Source organism: Oryctolagus cuniculus, chromosome 16 (assembly GCF_051225735.1).
Source record: "Oryctolagus cuniculus isolate XC-2025 breed Fujian yellow rabbit chromosome 16, ASM5122573v1, whole genome shotgun sequence".
NCBI classification, from domain to species: domain Eukaryota; kingdom Metazoa; phylum Chordata; class Mammalia; order Lagomorpha; family Leporidae; genus Oryctolagus; species Oryctolagus cuniculus.
Genome location: NC_142882.1, coordinates 6258275 through 6277643, shown reverse-complemented (window position 1 = coordinate 6277643; position 19369 = coordinate 6258275). Strand labels below are relative to the sequence as shown.

General features: G+C 38.1%; 1 pseudogene; it reads right to left on the bottom strand.

The window, feature by feature from the left end:
• The window catches only part of LOC103344978 (vomeronasal type-2 receptor 116-like), a 46416-nt pseudogene extending 27129 nt beyond the window's left edge, over positions 1-19287 (bottom strand).
• Positions 19288-19369: the final 82 nt, after the last annotated feature.

Sequence of the window (19369 nt, the reverse complement as noted above, 5' to 3'; positions counted from 1 at the left end):
ACAAAAATTAGTGGAAATGAAAAGTTTCAAGGACAGCCCTTATCTGAGATGTTGTTTGTGTTTGTGAGCACAAAACCCAGGCTGAGAATTTTGTACACAGTATTGCTTTTAAAGAGAGGTGGGAACTGGTGCTGTGGCACAGCAGGTTAAATTCCTGGCCTGAAGCAGCAGCATCCCATATGGGTGCCAGTTCTAGTCTTGGCTGCTCCTCTTGTGATCCAGCTCTCTGCTATGGCCTGGGAAAGCAGTAGATGTCCCAAGTCCTTGGGCCCCTGCACCCACATGGGAGACCCAGAAGAAGCTCCTTGCTCCTAGCTTGGATTGGTGCAGCTACAGCCATTGCAGCCATCTGGGGCATAAGCCAGCAAATGGAAGACCTCTCTGTGTCTCTACCTCTCTCTGTAACCCTGTCTTTCAAATAAATAAAATTAATCTTTTAAAAAAAAGAGATGGACTGGAGCCCACATGGTGTTATAATGAGTAGAATCACCACATGTAACACCAGCATCCCCTCTGGCTGCCAATTCATTGCCTAGCTGCTGCAATTCTGACATGGAGAAAGGAGTGGAAGATGGCCTAAGTGTTTGGTCCCCTGCCACCCACCTGGACGCCCAGATGAAACTCCTTGTTTTGGCCTGAACCAGCACTGGGTCACTGCAGAAATCTTCAGAGTGAATCACCAGCTGGAAGATTTATCTCTCTCTTTTCTCTAATCTTCCCTTCAGAATAAACAATTTTTTTAAGAAAGGTGAAAGTTCTTCACTAAGAGGTTAAATTTATAAGTTACTTTATAACATTAGAATGCACAATCCGGTTTATAAATTTTAGTTTCAAATCCTAGAAAGTGAGAGTCTTAAGAGCTACTCTTTAGGCTGGTGCTGCAGCTAACTAGGCTAATCTTCTGCCTGTGATGCAAGTACCCCAGGTTCTAGATCCAGTCGGGGCACCGGATTCTGTCCTGGTTGCTCCTCTTCCAGTCCAGCTCTCTGCTGTGGCCTAGGAAGGCAGTGGAGAATGGCCCAAGCCTTTGGGCCCTGCACCCACATGGGAGACCAGCAGGAAGCACCTGGCTCCTGGCTTCGGAATGGCATAGTGCACCAGCCCTGGTGGCCACTTGGGGGCTGAACCAATGGAAGGAAGACCTTTCTCTCTGTCTCTCTCACTGTCCACTCTGCCTGTCAAAAAAAAGAGAGCTATTCTTTAGAACATCTGTTGCCTGGGAAAATATTCTACCCCTTAATCCTTCCAAAGAATTCTTCTCAGATATAATGAGAACAATGTGGAGCCTTTAAAAACCCCTTTATGGATTACTGCTATAGGGGAAGAGTTTCTTTTTTTTTAAGTGGAGAGAGTACATTTCAGGGGAGAGATAGGGAGCCTATTGCAGTGAAAATTCTACAGAAGGAAGTGGGATGTTGTGGACCTACTTAAAGGGTACAGACACACAGCACAAGCAGGGACATAACACAAGACCCCAGAAACCAACAGCCTGAGAGTGTCAGCTTTGGAGAGTTAGGTTATTTCAGAGTGCAGAAGCATGTGCTAGTGGCAATACAGCTGGGAAGATAGCCTGGTGTGAGTCTGGCCTGGAGCCCTGGACACAGCCAGCACACAACTCTTGGTATTCACTGAAAGAGCAGCATGCCTCTTGGCATTCACTGAAAGAGCAGACACTACACTAAGCCAGAGACTTAGTCAAAAGACAAAAGCCATCAGAGGAAAAAAAATCAACAAGTATTTCCACAAATACCCAAAATAAATGCAGAAATTCAAGAAACAAGAATAAGGAAGAAACATGCCAGACCACAAAGGAAGTCAGCAATGTTTCAATATTAGAATGTGAAGATGAGGAGATTGTTGAAATGCCTGAAATGGAATTCAAGATTAATTATAAGATTACACAGAAACAATGAGAAGCAAATTTATGAATGAGAACTTGAGATTTTGATGAAAAATAAAAAATTAAAATTTAAAAATGAAGAATTCAGTATGTCAAATAAAAAAATACAGTGGAAAGCCTTAATAATAGACTTGATAAGGCAGAAAAGAATATCTGAGCTAGAAGACAAGTTTTTAAGTGAGACAAAAAAAGAAGAAATTAGAAACATTAAAAAGAGTGTTGGACAGCAGACTCGCAAAATGACAATCATTTTAAGTAACACTTTAACCTCAGAATCAGCCCTTAAGGTATTTTCATACAGCTGGAAGTCCATGAAAGCAATGCAGGCACAGAAAGATAAGACACTGTGGCAAAAATATCCTACATAAAGGATCTCTGTGAATGAGACCCCACTGGAAAGAAGAGGCCATCATAGAAGGATGTACTTTTCTGTGAAGGGAAGAGAGAACTTCCAATTTGACTATGGCCTTGTCTAAATACTGATGGAGTTTGTGGTCACAAAAGACTTCCATAGCCTTGGCAGCTCATGACAAGAGCCTCGAGTGATCACTGATATCATAAATAAGAGTGCCAATTGTTAAATCAACAACAAGAGTCACTGTGTACTTACTCCCCATGTAGGACCTCTGTCCTCAATGAGTTGTACTGTAAGAATGAACTGCAAAATTGTTGTTTTCAAACAGTACTTTTACACTGTATGTGTGTATGTGTGTAAACTGTTGAAATCTTTACTTAGTATAGAGTTGCTCTTATTAAAAATGAATCTTAAGGAATGGGATGGGAGAGGGAGTAGGAGGTAGGATGGGAGTTGGAAAGGGAGAGTGGGTATGGGAGGGGAACCACTATAATCTTAAAGTTGTACCTATGAAAATTGCATCCATTAAATAAAAGCTTTAAAATAAAAAAAAGTGTTGGAGATGTATGGGATACTATCAAATGACCCCATGTGGGGGCTTAGAGATTCCTGAAGGTATGCAAAGAAAAAATGGATTAGAAAGTTGATTCACTGAAATAATTACAGAAACTTTACCCGGTTAAGAGAAAGGGACATTCACGTACACTAGGAACATAGAACTCCTTATAGACATGACCAGAAAAGATATTCACCACAACGCACTGTAGTCAAATTTTCAATGTAAAACATTAAAAAAATTCTAAATCCTGCAAGAGAGAAACATCAGATTACTTTCAGGGGATTTCCAATTACATTCACAGCTGACTTCTCATCAGAAATAATACAGGCTCAGAGAGAAAGGTGAGACATAGTCCATATCTTAAAACAAAACTGTCAACCCAGAATACTGTACTGTGCAAACATCTACTTTATGAATGAAGGTGAAATAAAGACCTTCCACAACAAGAGAAATTGAAAGAATTTGTCACCACTTGTTGAGCCTTACAAAAGATGCTTATGAATGGGATACACAGAAATACAGAAAGATAGCCATCATTAAGCAGGAATATGAAGGCAGAAAATTCCACAATAAAACTCAAGGAAATCTAAGGCAAACAAGAGGAATGTTTACAACAGGAGTGTTTACAGTGAAGAGGCAAGTCCTAACTTATCAATAGTAACCTTGAATGCATATGGCCTAAACTCCCCAAGTAAAAGATACTGGCATCCCATGTGGGCAATAACGCATCCCATGGGGGCAATCTGATAGAGGGATGGAAACTGACCACTGTCACTCAGAAGAGGTTTAAAAGACCCAAGAGTCAGCTAAGGGAAAATGCAAGAAATTTGTGTAGTTATTGCCATAGTGTACAGTATTATTCCTGAAGGAAATTAAGCAAATGGTGAAAGTGTCACAGAAAATTGAATATCTCATTTTTATCACCTACCACTACATAAGAACTTCCTCGGTCATGAGTTTAGCTCAGAGGTTGAGGAAAATGTTTCCATTTTCACTTCACCTGTGATACCTCAGCATCAGAGCAAATGTGGTGACTCCTCCAAATCTCTGCATGCCTGCTCTTTAGATTACACACTATGACTAAAGCTTAAGGTGTCAGTCATTTCAGTTTTGGGCACTGAGGAAGGTACTTAAGGTAATGTGCTTTTTCCCTCTATTTCCCATACACACTCATCTGTGAAATTTTGTAGTGTTCCAGCAGTGCCACTATTTGGACACCAATATTCATTCCTGAAATTACTGCTACAGACTTGCTGTTTCCTACACATGTAATTAGGAATGCCCCTTTCTGGCCCACAAGCCAGATGAAGGGATTATCCATCACCATCACACCACTGTGCATGACATTATAGAGATCAAATCCCAAGGTCACTTTGGGTAAAAGGTGGGAGTTCTTGATTCCCTCAATAGCAAAAAACCAAGGCCAGAACATACTGGTAGTTTTTGGACTGAAACCTGCAGGAAAGGCACACGGATCTTAAAGGGAAAAGCCTCCAATCCAGATTATCATCAATTCTACTCCCATAACTGTTACAATTGCACTGTTCTGGCCAAAATTCCTGAGTTCCAATCATTCTTTTTACACCTCCTGAGGATAGAGTGTGAAGACTGTCATATTTGCTGCAGGGCACACCCTCACAAGAAGCAAAGCTGCTACTACCTTCATCCTGGTCTTCTAGTCTAAATGATTCTGAAAATATGCTCTGCTATTACATCATAAAGTCTTGGGCATGTTATCACATGGCTGTCCATGCAGCCAAAGAACATGATCTTTTTGTATGCCTACCTCATCAATTTAATTCATTTCTGGCAACATCTTCTAAGTTATGATATTTGATATCTAAAGTAAATATTACAATATGCTCTGGAATGCCCTCTCTACATTTCTTGCAAATATAGGAAATGGATTCAACTTGTTAATGAACACAAGAACAAAGGAATGGCACATCTCTTTAGCACTGCCTCTATAGATGTTTCTTATATTCACAAACCTCAATGATTCTTTACATTATTACATCATCAAATGCTTCTTGAAACAGTAATTATATATTTCTAAGGCTGCAGTTTGTAAAGGGAAGATAGAGTAACTCAACTGAAGGCTACATGATCAGAAAGAGAGGATGTCAGACTATTGAGAATGGTAGATGGAAGTCTGGACTTCATCCAGAAAAACCTCTTCCCCATAAAACTTGCCCATCAACCACCATCACAAACCAGGAAAATGAAATCAGATTCAGAACTCGAAAGAAGGAGAACAGTGAAAAGGGAAGAACACTTTAGAGAAGCCTGAAACACTCACAGGGTGGACTTGAAACACTGGGCTATGAGACCCATGGTGCCTAAAATTAAGACAGATAATCCTTTATTTGGAACACTAAGCATATGTTAAAGTAAATCATCAGCATTGGTATCAGTATTTACTCCAAACAGGCCTTATTCATTCAATTTTTGTTACAGAATTCAGCATAAATAGCCTTCCATGCAAAGAACACAATGGATTTCTATTTTCTGGGATCTGATATTTCACAAAGAATGAAAATGAGGAGCCCTTTGTATTTATATTAGATGCACTGGGTGTTGAATATTGATGAGTATACCACGTCATGTTCACTGCTTGTTAATGGTCACTGTGTGCTCCAGAGGAAGTGACAGTTTTTCATTTCTTCATTCCTGTTATTGTATAATATGTATGTGTGTATATGATATAAATATTGCCTCTTTCTATATTTATATATAAGTGTCTATACCATATATACAGTTGTTCTACCTCTCTATACTGTTTTTATATATAAATATATAGCTTGTATTAATATTTATTATCCAAATTCCTCATTCATGCTTTGTAGAATGAGGAAATTTGAAAATCCTTGTGAAAAGTATCAAGTAATACTCAGTTTTCTACTACATATGTTGCTGGTCTTCTCCTCATTCTTCTACACCTCCATCTATTTCTCTTCTAATTTCTTCCTCCTGCTCCCCCACTGGAATCAAAAGATCTAGAAAGCTCATTGTCACTCTAGGCAATTCTGAGAGTTGCCCTTTTGATCTGTTTTATGCTGTGTTCCTTATTGCTAAGAACAATTTTTCAGCAATTATTATATATTCTAGATTTGGTCAGTATAACATTGGAGGATATAGTGTCTAAATCTATTTTTAGTTCAATATGAATTATTTTTCCAAGTGTCATCAACATAGGTATTTTCTCCTGGATTTGCTGATATTTGATTATGATCTCCAGTTTGCATGGCATTCATCATGGGGGAATCTGGGTACTATTCATAGAATCTACTCTTGAAACTGGAAATTTGCTATCTCCTGGTCTCCATCATTTCAGGGTACACTTAAATGATGTGCTGCATGCATAACAATGGGGAATTGTACTACTAGTAATAAGTAAATATTTCATAAATGGGATGTCATGTGCACATATCAAATTAGGACACTTTATATGTGAAGAGAATAATATTACAATACCAAGCTAGTATCCATTAGATTATTTCTTGGAGAGATCTTTGGACAAATGCCTAAAATACATAATCAGTAGCATCACCTTGGTGGCACAAACTATACTTTTCAAATCATTTGGCTTTAATGATAATGCAATGATCTATGACCTAATATCTACTTCTATTGAAGATCTATGCAATGGAATCCTACTTCTTGTAGCATTACAGTAGAAACCAGAAAGTTAGCACCTTCATAAACAGGTGTGAAGGAAACAATTATTCTGTCCTACAAGTTACAATATTCTGTAGCATGAAATTATTATACATTTATATGTGTAACATTTACACTTATCTCTAAAAGAAAATATACTAAAGAGGGGCAGAAGCAGAATGATCCCCCTTCTGGGATGTCTGTACTTTTGTTCAGAAAAAGATAGAATCCAGGACACATCCTACATTTTGAAGATTAGAAGAATTAAAGTTCATAAGTGTAATTCACTATTAAAATATAATTATTATTATATATTTGCCTGAATCAAGCCATTTTATTACTGCTCCATTTGACTTCTTTCCACCAGCTGTCCAGCAATCCATGGGGGAACCTGAAAGTTATCTGCCCTGAGGCTCTGCAGCTGAGGTTTTCTGTTCTGATGAATAACACAAAAAGAAAAACATGTTTGTGGATGATCTTCTCCACCCCAGGTGCCAGGATTTTCTCCTTGTCCATGGATACAAAGAATCAAGGGAGAAACTCCTGTTAGTAAAATTTCTTGCAAGGGCTTTGTCAAAAAAAACCTCTCCAAGAACTTTTTGCAATTATATACTTAGATTGCATCAGGGGCCTCAAAGGGAGGCATTAGGCAAGTTTCTGAGATGGCCCAACTCATTCAGGTTTCAAACAAGAACACTCTAGGATCACACATTCCAAAGACCCAGAGAGCAAAGGGGCAGCTTCCCACAAACAGTGTCCTGGGTAGCACACATTGCCTTGATGCCACAGAGACCCCAAACTAATCCTGTTTACAGAGATACCCACTAGGACATGTGGTTTTCAATCACTGTGGAACCAGTAATCACCCTGAATTTGGAAGTTCCCATTCTGTATGTCAGATCACCACATATTCAGTTGTAAAACAGGAAAGCTTTCCACATTGCTGTCAACCATGATAATCCTATGATGACTGTTTAGGCACCTACACCCCTAGTCAATGCTCTCATGAGAACTAGGGAATATTTGAGTACGTCTCACTTTTTACTAAAAAGCAAACAATACCAGCCAGAAGTTATGTATTTATTCTCACCTCCACAAACACTAAGGACAGGATGATGACTGCAGACACCTGTACTTCTTGAATTCAAGTGACTTTCAGGACTATTATGTAGGACACCATCAGGGAAGCTATGTACTGTTAAACCTTTGCCAAACCCACAGAATGAACAACATGAAACTAAACACAATGAATACCATGTCATGTAGGGAATGATGATGAGCAACACTGACTAATCATTTGTGTTTGCATATCAGTGTGAGATATTGCTAATGGAGTAAATCTAATAAAGAGGGAGACAAGAGGGCAATTAAGAGAACTCATTCTAAAGTTTCCTAAACTCAAATTGCTTTAAATGCGGTGCCTAATATTTTAAGCAAAACAAATTTTCCATTGCCTAGCCACTGCTCTGATGCCATTAGGGAGATTTTGAATAGTGGCACATGCAAAGTGAGATGCAGAATAGGCACAAAATACAATCAAAGTTCAGTAACTTGCGTACAATGAAAATAGAATGCCTTGATGAGCTAGATTCATTACAAATACAATGAAGAAACTTGTTGTATATTCAGTTACACAAGAAAAGTAAATCTAAGTCAGAGAGCAAGTATCTTCTATTCTCTCTAATGTGTGGAAACTAAAAGAAGTGTCAATATGAATGCACACAGTTCACTGAACAAAGGTTGGGAATGGAGAGGATGAACATCACACAATGAGACATCTTCAGAAAGTTCATGGGAAATGTGTGTAATGAAACAATTATGCAAAAATTTCAAGAAATTTAACACCCAGATAGATTATATATGTCAATTTCTCCTGGTCATGGGATGATCTCATGTTGAGTGATTTCATGTTCTTATCCTTGACTCCTAGTTTATCTGGGATTCCTACATTAATTTGCTCCAGTTTGATGGGGACATGCAAAAATATTCAACTGTTTTCAATCCACTTCCTTTGTTCCTGGGATTTTCTCCTCAAGCTAATTCTGCAAAGTAATCTAAATTATACTATTTGAAAGTCCTTGGTGTTTTCTGGCAGTAATTCTCATGCTTTCTTTGAGAACAGAAGGGAATTTCAAATCAATGAACTTGCATTTGTATTAGATGAAGAAGGGAAATCCAAAAACACAGGGAAGCAGAATTAGGCAGAAGCTCCTATTTACCCTGTGTTGAGCTGAACACCACTGGCCATCCCCAGATCTACCAGGTAAGACATCAGAGTACATCCCAATAATCTCCCTGTTACAGTAAGTTCTCAACATGATTCTGAGGCAAGATTTATTTGAAGACATTCAAATTTAGGAAAAACCCAGGATATTAACATACGCAAAGACTTCAGGCATTGTCTAAATAATTTCTCTTCATGAGTCCTTCAAAAAGTATAACATACAAACTACCTAAAAGGGAAACTCAAAGTCTCAAATTATTGGGATTAGGAAGATCACATCATATTAGACCAACTGGATTGTCAGAACAAGGAGTGCAAACACATTAACTTCCTCATCAAATGCTGGAGACTCAGTGAGGTCATATTTCTATTCCAAAATTAAAAAAAAATCTACAATATACTGTTCAAGTAAGATGTAAATTTCCAGCCCAAGAGAGACAATGTACATTAGAATTATTTTACACTTCATGATTACTAGGTTTCACCAAAATGGTGGGGAAGAAACCAGGAGGACTCTCCCTCCTCACGATTAACCAGGGAATCCACCCCTACCACTGCCATATCATATCACTGCCATGTGCTGGTGCTCATCCTCTGACCTCCACAAACACTACTGAAGGTGAAGGCAGAGCATCTATCAACAAGCACTCCTACTATTTCAATACACCCACCTGGCTAATTCTGATGCCAGGTAAGATCTGAAAGCACTGTGTAACAAAATATGAGATTATGAAAGACTTTATTATGAAAGAGTAAATTAAGACTATCAGTGTAAAAACAGTGTACAGTCATTGTGTAAATATTTTGTTTATGTGCCACTCACAAAATGCAAAATACAAACCACCATAGGCTGCAAATGAAAATTTAGTGCTAGCAAGATTAAAATGTTCAAATTGCATTCATATAAACTGGACAGGCAGAATAAAGACAGAGGGAAAAGTGAGTTAAGTTTCTCATCTAACATTGGGAAGTAAATGAACAGGACTTGCTATGCTGAATTTAGGGTATTTGTACAATTACAAATTCTCTAACATCAAGTACACATAAGTGGAACTTTCTCAACTTAGTGGTGAAAAGTTAAGAAATATGAATTTACTTTATAAGGAAATTGGATCTGACCAAACCATGAAGTCACACTATCACTGGCCCATAGAATTCTGATGAGTATTCATCAGGGATGCACTAGTATAAGCCTGTACCTGAGGTGCCAGCATCCTATGTGAGGGCCAATTCATGTGCAGCTGATCCTTTTCTTATATAGCTCCCTGCTATATAACCAGGGAAAGCAGTGCAGCGTGGCCATGTGCTTGGGTCCCTATACTCAAGTGGGAGACACAAAAGAAGCTCCTGGCTCCTGGCTCCTGGCTTTGGATCAGCCCAGCTCTAGTCTTATTGGCCATTTATGAAGTGAATCAATGGATGCAAAATTCTCTCTCTCTCTGTCTCTCTTTGCCTCTCAAATATATAAATAAATATAATCTAATAAAACATTAATGAAGAGCCCCAAGGTTCTCCCTTAGTGGTATTTAGCAAAGTTCTATGGAAAAATTTAAATGCATTAGGGCCAGCACTGTGGCACAGCAGGTTAACGCCCTGGCCTGAAGCGTTGGCATTCTATAAGGGCACCTGTTCAAGGCCTGTCTGCTCCACTTCCTATCCAGCTCTCTGCTATGGCCTGTGAAGCAGCGAAAGATGAGAAAGATGGCCCAAGTCCTTTAACCCCCACACCCATTTGGGATACCCAGAAGAAGTTCCTGGCTTTGCATTGGTGCAGCTCCAGCCATTGCGGCAAATTTGGGAGTGAACCAATGGATGGAAGACCTCTCTCTGTGTCTCTGTTTCTCCTCTCTCTGCATAACTCTGATTTTCAAATAAATACATAAATATTTATAAAAAATTTCAGGCCATTATCAGCTATGGACACACTTTTTGTGTTGGAGGGTAGCCCTGATCCCTTGAATGAACCAAGACTTGTGCAGAAGAGCAAGAAAAGACTCCCTAACACCCACCATTGTTACACTGCAAAGACAACGTGAGTGTGGTTCTGCAGCACCAATATTTTTCTGGTTTAAATGTAAGGGATTCCATCGGACCCCAGAAGACCCAAGAAAAGCATATTTGTGTACAGCATACTCTGAAATCACATTTTATAATTATTACCTCTGAGGAATATGATTGTGCAAGGTTTATCTATTTTTCTTTATATCTAATTTTGGATTTAATTTCCCATGTCTAAATCTTGAATAATAATGGGGTAAATGATGCTTCCACATGGAAAATAAATGCCTATGTGTATCTACTTAAAATATAAACAGTCCTAATTTAAAACAGAAAAAGGAAACAAACATGCCAAGTCAGAACAGAATAGATTCTTCACATAATGAATACACATGTGTGCAACTCAATAATTACTAATAAATCAAAATATCAAGAGACACTATTTGCATGTACCAACTCAGGCCACCCACTAAGATCATCAATGTGAAGGGAATAATATTGTTATAACTGGCTGGTATCCATCATCATAGTTCTGGAGGGTTCTGTGGACATATTCCTAAAATACTGTATCACATGTATTGCTTGGTTGCACCAATTATATGGTCCATGATAATGGATTCTCAAAATCCATTGGCTTTAATCATAATGTGAAGATTGATGCCCTAATATCTATCTTCTATCAAAGATCTATGTACTGTATTCCTACTAACTAGATTATTAAAGAGAATCCAGTTAGAAAGTCAGGGACTTTCAAAAATTGGTTTGAGAATAAAATTATGCTAGACCAAAAAGAGATCTTTAGGCCTGAACTAATCATAAAGGTAGTTACATGAAAGAAAGATATTTATCATATTTTACTATGGAAGGAAAATACAAGAGATGAAGAGGCAGAATAGCCTTATTTTTGAAATACCGTCATATTTAGTTAGCTGACTAAACACAAAAATGTTAATCTTATGGAGTGAAACATTTTCTTTCATGGCCTATATTTTAATTTCCATAGGGATTTTTAAAAAACTACATTCTTATGGACCCCAAATATAGTGCCTAGCAGAAAAGTTGATCAGCACAAGTAGAAGAGCTCAAGTAATCATAAGGGTGTGCATTTCAGGGCATGGGTTGGGAGACAGTTTTGCTGAGCCATGATGGATTTTTGACCTGATAAACTGGAGAATGGAGGACAAGAGGAGGAGCAAATACCTTCTATTTTCTTCTACGAGGAGACACAGTCTCTCATCCCACAATTCAGAGATAGGCCAAAAACAAATGTCATCATGAGCCACAAATAATTTATCATCAATTACTATGAGGGGTAAGTCATGGACAGTCCAGGGACACAGGCGTCATTTATCTAAACATTTGCAGAATCATCAGGAAGTAACTAACAGGGCAACTAAGGAAATATGAATAAAGCAAAGGCCATTACCCTTGGTATATGAATATGTGATTATTGACACTTCTGTAGTGGTGTATCTGTAAATGGGGGAGAAGCAGCAACATCCATTTCTCCATCCTTATGAAGACTGTTTTGCATGTCAAAAAAGCACAAACTATTGTCCAGCCAACACACAAGGAAGGGAACCTACAGCAGGGGAATGTGAAAAATCAAAGGAAGCATTTTAGAAATCTGTACAAAACCTTATAACTCAATTGTGGTGGAACCTTCAGAGTCAGGCAGGTCCTTGTGACAGGCTGGTTTTAAGTTTAAGCTTTTCCCACAGGATATAGCCTGCCTGAGGGGTTCTACATTATCTTCCTTTGTTGCTTCAGGGCAGGGACTATTCCTTTGCGAGAAACAAGTTATAGATATCAGTCTGTTCCTGGCTGTAACTAGCACATTTCTTGCTTCTGCATTTCTACTTGCTTGCCTGCTTGATAGTGGTCAAGGCCAATAAATGTAGTTTCTGTCTTATACCGCGCCCCCCCAACTGCTGCAACTCAGGGCATTCTTCTCCAGAATTACTCTGTGAAAGGGCAGTCACTAGCTGGCTAATAAAGACTCCTAATTTGACTTCAAAACTCTCTCTGTGTTTTTTGTCTGTGTGCTCCTAAAGAGTCCACACACATATTGAGTTTCTGTGTGTGTGTGTGTGTGTGCACATCTTTGTGTGTTTCTACTAGAATGGAAAAAACATTCTCATGCTCTTCCATCTGACACCTCTCTGCCAAGCCTCCTCCCCTTCCCTATAGTCGGGAACCTTTTATTCCATGGGGCTCAGCAGCTGAAGCCTCATATACATGTGAAAAATAAAAGATAGAAAGCATATTTTTGGCTGATCCTTTACACCCCCAGGTGCTTTGAAGTCATAAAATTCTATGGTTAGCAAGCTCTCAGAGAGGTATTGCTGTTAGATTTGATACACAGATCATGAGCCTTTGGATAATGGAAATAGATAGCATCACAGGGTGCAATGGGACTTGTCAGGTGAGAATCTAGAAGGGCCAGTCTCAGTCAGGAGGTAGCCAGGAGCATTCCAGCATCAGACTCCCCGAAAGACAAAAGAAGAAGGGGTAGTGTCAGACAGACATCTTGCATACAGGGCAGCCACAGAACATCTCCTTGTTTCGCACAGATTTCATAGTAATCCTGTGCACACAGACACCCACAAGTACAGGTTTGCCCAAGTACTGTGGCACCACTCATCACTCTCAAATCAGACACTCGTAAACAGTACATCAACTTCAATGTATCTTGGCGGCCATATATCCATGTGTGACACCTTTCCCCAATGTTCTAACATCCACACTAATTCCACAAAGATTTACACATACAGCCATAGGTATTTCTCATTTATGTCCTTATGAAAACATGGGACTTAAGTGAGAAAGTCTCTTTTTTTCACCCTAAAGCAGAGAAATAAGCTGGAAATTATCTCTATTCCCACACCTACAATCACTAAGGGCAGGTTCACACCCTACAAATATCTACATCTCTGGATTGCAAGTGGTTCCAGCAATACTCTGTAGGATACAGTCATGGAGAATACATATCATTATTCCACTTCAAAACCTGTGCATTGTGCAACAAAAAAGCAAACCCAAGGTAAACTGCAAACTTTAGGCAAAGGGATGCATCAACAGTGGCTCAGCAATTGTCATATATACACTACTATCGACTTTCAAAAGATGTTGTACATGGAGGATAGCCGCTAAAGGGGTTGGAAACATATAAGCCAATTCTAGTGTTCTGCGCAGATATTTTATAAATTCCAACTGTGGTAAAACAGAAAGCCTAATAATGTTATGATAAACAGATTTTTCATCCAGGCACCCCCAGTGCCTTGCCTTTATTAAGCACCTGAATTAATACAGTTCAATTGTGTAAGATCCTTCCATTTTCCGTGAAATTTTTTGAGGTACTCTAACATGTTACATACATAGACTAAAATATCACAATACTATTAAGTGTTAATCAAAACTGTAAAATAACTTAAGAACATAGACACATGTGATTTGATCATCATCTACTGAACACATGGAGGAAATGATCTTCTGTATTTCCTAAACATAATCAAAATAACAATATAAACATACACACACATATGCACACAGTTTTAAAATGCAAGCACTTTTAGATATCAACCGATCTGATATTAGAAGATGCACCTGCTAATGGCTACTCATACACAAATGAGTGTGACTCAGCAAGTGTTCCTATGTTCGGAGACAACCCCATAAAGCTATGACATTTCCCACCCAAGTGCTTCTCAGGCTATAGGAGCTGAAGACACTTTTGGAGGTTTTGGGGAGAAAGAAGTAATTCTATGAGGAACTGACTACTGTGTTGGAGTCGATGGGGACTGGTGAAGCCACAGCAACTTCAGCTGGCTGACAAGGTCACAGCAGAAGTACTATGTCAGCAAGGCTGGGAATGACAGCTGTGGTCCTCTTGGTGGTTTTAGGTTTGTTGAGAACTACACTCTGCATAAGAGAGCTGGAGCTTCCTAGTGGTACCACTAATCATTGCTATATTCCTATTTTTAGAGAAGAATGCTTAGACTCATAATCCCCAAAGTGACTTTACTTTGCAGAATTTTCATCAAGCAGAATGTTAGTGTAGGGTAAGGTGTTAATGCTTTACGCAAAGTTGAGCTGTTTGTGGAAAAGAATTAAAATGCTACAGGCTCCCAGCTATACACATCCCTCTGAATAAAGATAAATGTTATTAAAGTTTTAATTCAATATGTGCTACAAATACAATAATGGTTAGGATGCCAAAACTGTGGAATAGACCTAAGTGAAACTTTAGATAGGTACAATAAAGAAATTGAATAGCTACAGTAAGAACTGCAAAAGAGGGTATATATTTAAAAATTGTAACTAGAAGTAGACAAAGAATCTAGAGGCAACATAAAATACAAGGTCAATGGTTCTAAGAATGTGGAAAACAGACTTGTTATTGTAAGAAGAAATAATCACTATGTGACTTATGATATAAAAATACAGTCTAGTGCTCGAGAGCCAGGGCCATGCCATCAGCCTTGCTGTGAGTGTGTCTCTCATTTATTCCTACACTGACATCTCCCACCCCTTCAGGAACCCTTGGACTTGCTGGAGCTAGACTCAAGCAGGGGACATTGGCAATTTACAATGCCTCAATTGGGGAAAAGGCTTTCAAAATGTGATACAAATCAGTGGAGAATCTGGTGCTTCTTCATTTCTCTTTAAGAATAATGAAAACTGGAGCTGAGCTGTGGTGTAGTATGTTAAGTTTCCACCTGCAGTACTGGCATCCCTTATATTAACAGCTCGAGTCTTGGTTGCTCCACATCTGATCCAGTTCCCTGTAAGACTCAAAGGAACTCAAAAGAAACAAACTAAACATATAGTAAGTAATTGGAAATGGCTTCGATGCATATTTAAAAAAAAAAAGAAAGAAACTGAAATGGTGAAAGGTACTTGAAAACATGCTCAGGACCACTAGCCATCAGGGAAATGAAATCAAAACCACAGTCATGTTTCACCTCTCCCATCAGAATGGCTCTCATAGAGAAATCAACAACCAACCTATGTGGGAGAGGATTTGGGGAAAAACTACACTAATCCACAGTTGGTGGGAATATGAACTGTTGCAGTCTTTGTGGAAGACAGAAAGGAAATCTCCAAGACTGAAAACAGATCTGATACATGACCCAGCCAACTGACTCTTAGGAATTTACCCAAATAAAATGAAATCATCATGCAAAATGGTCATCTGTACTCCCATGTTCATTGCAACTTGACTTAAAATAGCTAAGATATAGAATCAGCCCAGATATCCATCAACTGATGACTGATAAATAAACTATGATATATATATACTCCAGGAATATTAATCAGCAGCAAATAAATCTTGATTTTGCAGCATTGATGCAACTGGAAATCATGATACTAAGAGAAATAAGCCAGTATCAAAAAAGACATGTACTATATGTGTTCTCTTCTCTGCTATAACAAGTACTTAAAATGTAATGCATTTGAGTGAAATTGACAATTTGAGATTCCATGTTTGTTTATAGTCTTTGTCTATTTTTTGGAGAAATAGTTTTGTTTTCTTCATACAATTTGTAGAACACTCCACACACAGTAGGGTAAATCTCATGAGAATAAAGTAAACTAGAAAATAGTTCTTTGCAAAAAATCAGAGTAGGAATAAGAGAGAGAAAAAGAAAACCATGAGATTCTGGACAGGAGGGAGGGTTAGGTGAGAAGTATCTCTGTGTTCCTCAAAGAGATATATACGAAGTTCATATATATATGAAGTTCATGAGACTTGTATACCTCAACTAAAATTTGAAATATAAACACATTGAGTAACTTACACACAACAAAATATATTTTTAAAAAAGCAGAAGTAACAACAAAATATAAGTAATCCATGAACAATGGGAATAGGATATGATGGACATTTCTGCACAGATAAATATATGACCAGAGGGCATTACAAAGGATACTAACCAGCAATAAATATGGAGAAACCATTCCACACCAGAAGGAGACTCCACATCACATCCACTCCAGGGCTACAATAAATTTCAAAATTGTTCATATGATGGAGATGCCATGGGGAATTTGGAGCCTTCAAAATCATGATAGTGAGAAAGTTACAACACCAATGGTATGTCACCTCCTTAGCAAATTGAACATAAAATTCCTCTAGGAACAAAACATTCCACATCTAGGGTACACTAAAAATTAGAAAATATGCAAACATCTCTTGTACATCAGTGTTTTTCTGCAAATAACCAAAGTTGAAAACAACGCACAAGTCAGTAAATGGTTAACTAGAGACACAAAACTAATGGGATTAATACAATGAATTATCAGTTTGTCATGAAAAATGTAGATTCCTGCATAATGTGGATGCTCCTTGAAAACATCATGTAAAAGTAAAGGTCATCTAAATCCACAGAGTCCAATATTTAAATTATACAAAACACTTAGGACCATTTAATCCATGCAAACAGAAACAGATTGGTGGTTGTGAGACTGGCAAGAGAAGGAATGGAGAGTGACCATTAATGGATAAGGAGCTTGATTTGTAGTGATGAAAATACTTTAAAATATGACATAGATGATGGTTGCAAAAGAGTGTGAATGGTCTAAATGTCATTAGTTCACTTTAAAATTGTCACTTTCTGCTGAATTATTTTCAGGTCAAGATGTAAAAATTACTTTTTTTTACCTGATATTGGTGAAGGCAAATCTAAAGCCAAAGTCAATAAAAAAACAGAAATGAAAAGATGGAAAAGAAGTTTGCAGAATCCTTCTACCTACATATAGTGAAAACTTGGTGTGTAATTATTACATCAATTCAAAACTATGTGAAATGATACACAGTTAATCAGGTTCTGGACAATGCATTATACACACTAAAATGATGTAACATGTCTAATGGTTGCACTGAAAATATGTTATAAAGCTGAATTTAGACTCTAATGAATGAATAAAAACAGCAAATGGATGTATAACTTATTTTTTTACCAAACATTTAAAGAAGAACTACCTCCAATTCTTCTCAAACTATTCAGAACAATCTAAAAAGAGGGAATGCTCCAAAATTCTTTCTATGAAGCCAGCATCACCTTAATCCCTAACTCAGAAAAAAGATGCAGCATTGAAAGAAAATTACAGACCAATATCTCTGATGAACATAGATGCAAAAATCCTCAATAAAATTATGGCCAATAGAATACAACAAAATATCAGAAAAATCATCTGCCCAGACCAAGTGGAATTTAACCCTGGTAGGCAGGGATGGTTCAGGGTTCACAAATCAATCAATGTGATTCACCACATTAACAGACTGCAGAAGAAAAACCATATGATTATCTCAATAGATGCAGAGAAATCATTCAATAAAATACAATACCCTTTCATGATGAGAACTCTAAGTAAACTGGGTATAGAAGGAACATTCCTCAATATACTCAAAGCAATTTATGAAAAACCCACGGCCAGCATCCTATTGAATAGGGAAATGTTAGAAGCATTTCCACTGAGATCTGGTACCAGACAGAGATATCCACTCTCACCAATGCTATTCAACATACTACTGGAAGTTTTAGCCAGAGCCATTAGGCAAGACAAAGAAATTAAAGGGAAAAAACTTGAGAAGAACTCTACTAAGAGAATTGGAACTCATTGAAGAGTTTGGCAAAGTAGCAGGATATAAATCAGTGCACAAAAACCAACAGCCTTTGTATACAGAGGCAATGCCACAGCTGAGAAATAACTGCTAAGATCAATCCCATTCACAATAGCCACAAAAATAATCAAATACCTTGGAATAAACTTATTTTATTCAAATATGAATATTACAATGTTGACCAGTTAAAATTGAAAATACATAAATGAAACTTTAAAGGAGGGCCTCTATCTGAGATGGGTTTTTGTGTGTGAACATAAAACCCAGACTAAGATTTTTACACAGTATTATTTTTAAGAAGAGAGGAGGATTGGGGCCAGTGTGGGGGTGTAGTAGATATAATCACCACCTGTAACCCTACCATCCCATGTGGGTGCCAGTTCATATCCTTGTTCTTCCACTTACAATCCAGTTCATGGTTAATGATCCAGAAAATGCAGTGGAAGATGGCCTAAGTCCCTGAGTCTCACATCGACAGCTGAATTAATCTCTTTGCTTTGGTATGAACCAGCACTGGGCCACTGCAGATATCATCAGAGTCTATCACCAGATAGAAAGTTTCCCCCACTCTAACACTGATTCTGTGAATCAGTGCTTCAGAACAAAAATGCATTAAGTGAAGTATAAATTGTTTATAAGGAGGCTACATTCTGCAAGTTATCTTCTAACATCAGAATGCAAAATCGTTTTTATAAATTTTAGTTTCTAACCATTGAAAACTGAGAGAGTCTTAAGAGCTACTCCTGAGAAAATATGTTTCCTTGGACACTATTCTATCTCTTAATACTTTCAAAGCTTTCTTCTCAGGTCTAAAGAGAATAATGTAGCACTTGGGGACAAAGATGCAGCCCAGGAGCCCTGCACTGGAGCACAAGATGGAGAAGACCTACACAGCCACCATTACCTTCCCCTTGGTGCTCTGGTAGAAAGGCAGGAAGGTCACCAAGACACTGCAGAACACCAGCATGCTGAATGTCAGTAATTTGGCTTCATTGAACTGGTCAGGTAGATTCCTGTCTAGGAAAGCCACAGTGAACCTGGCCAGGGCT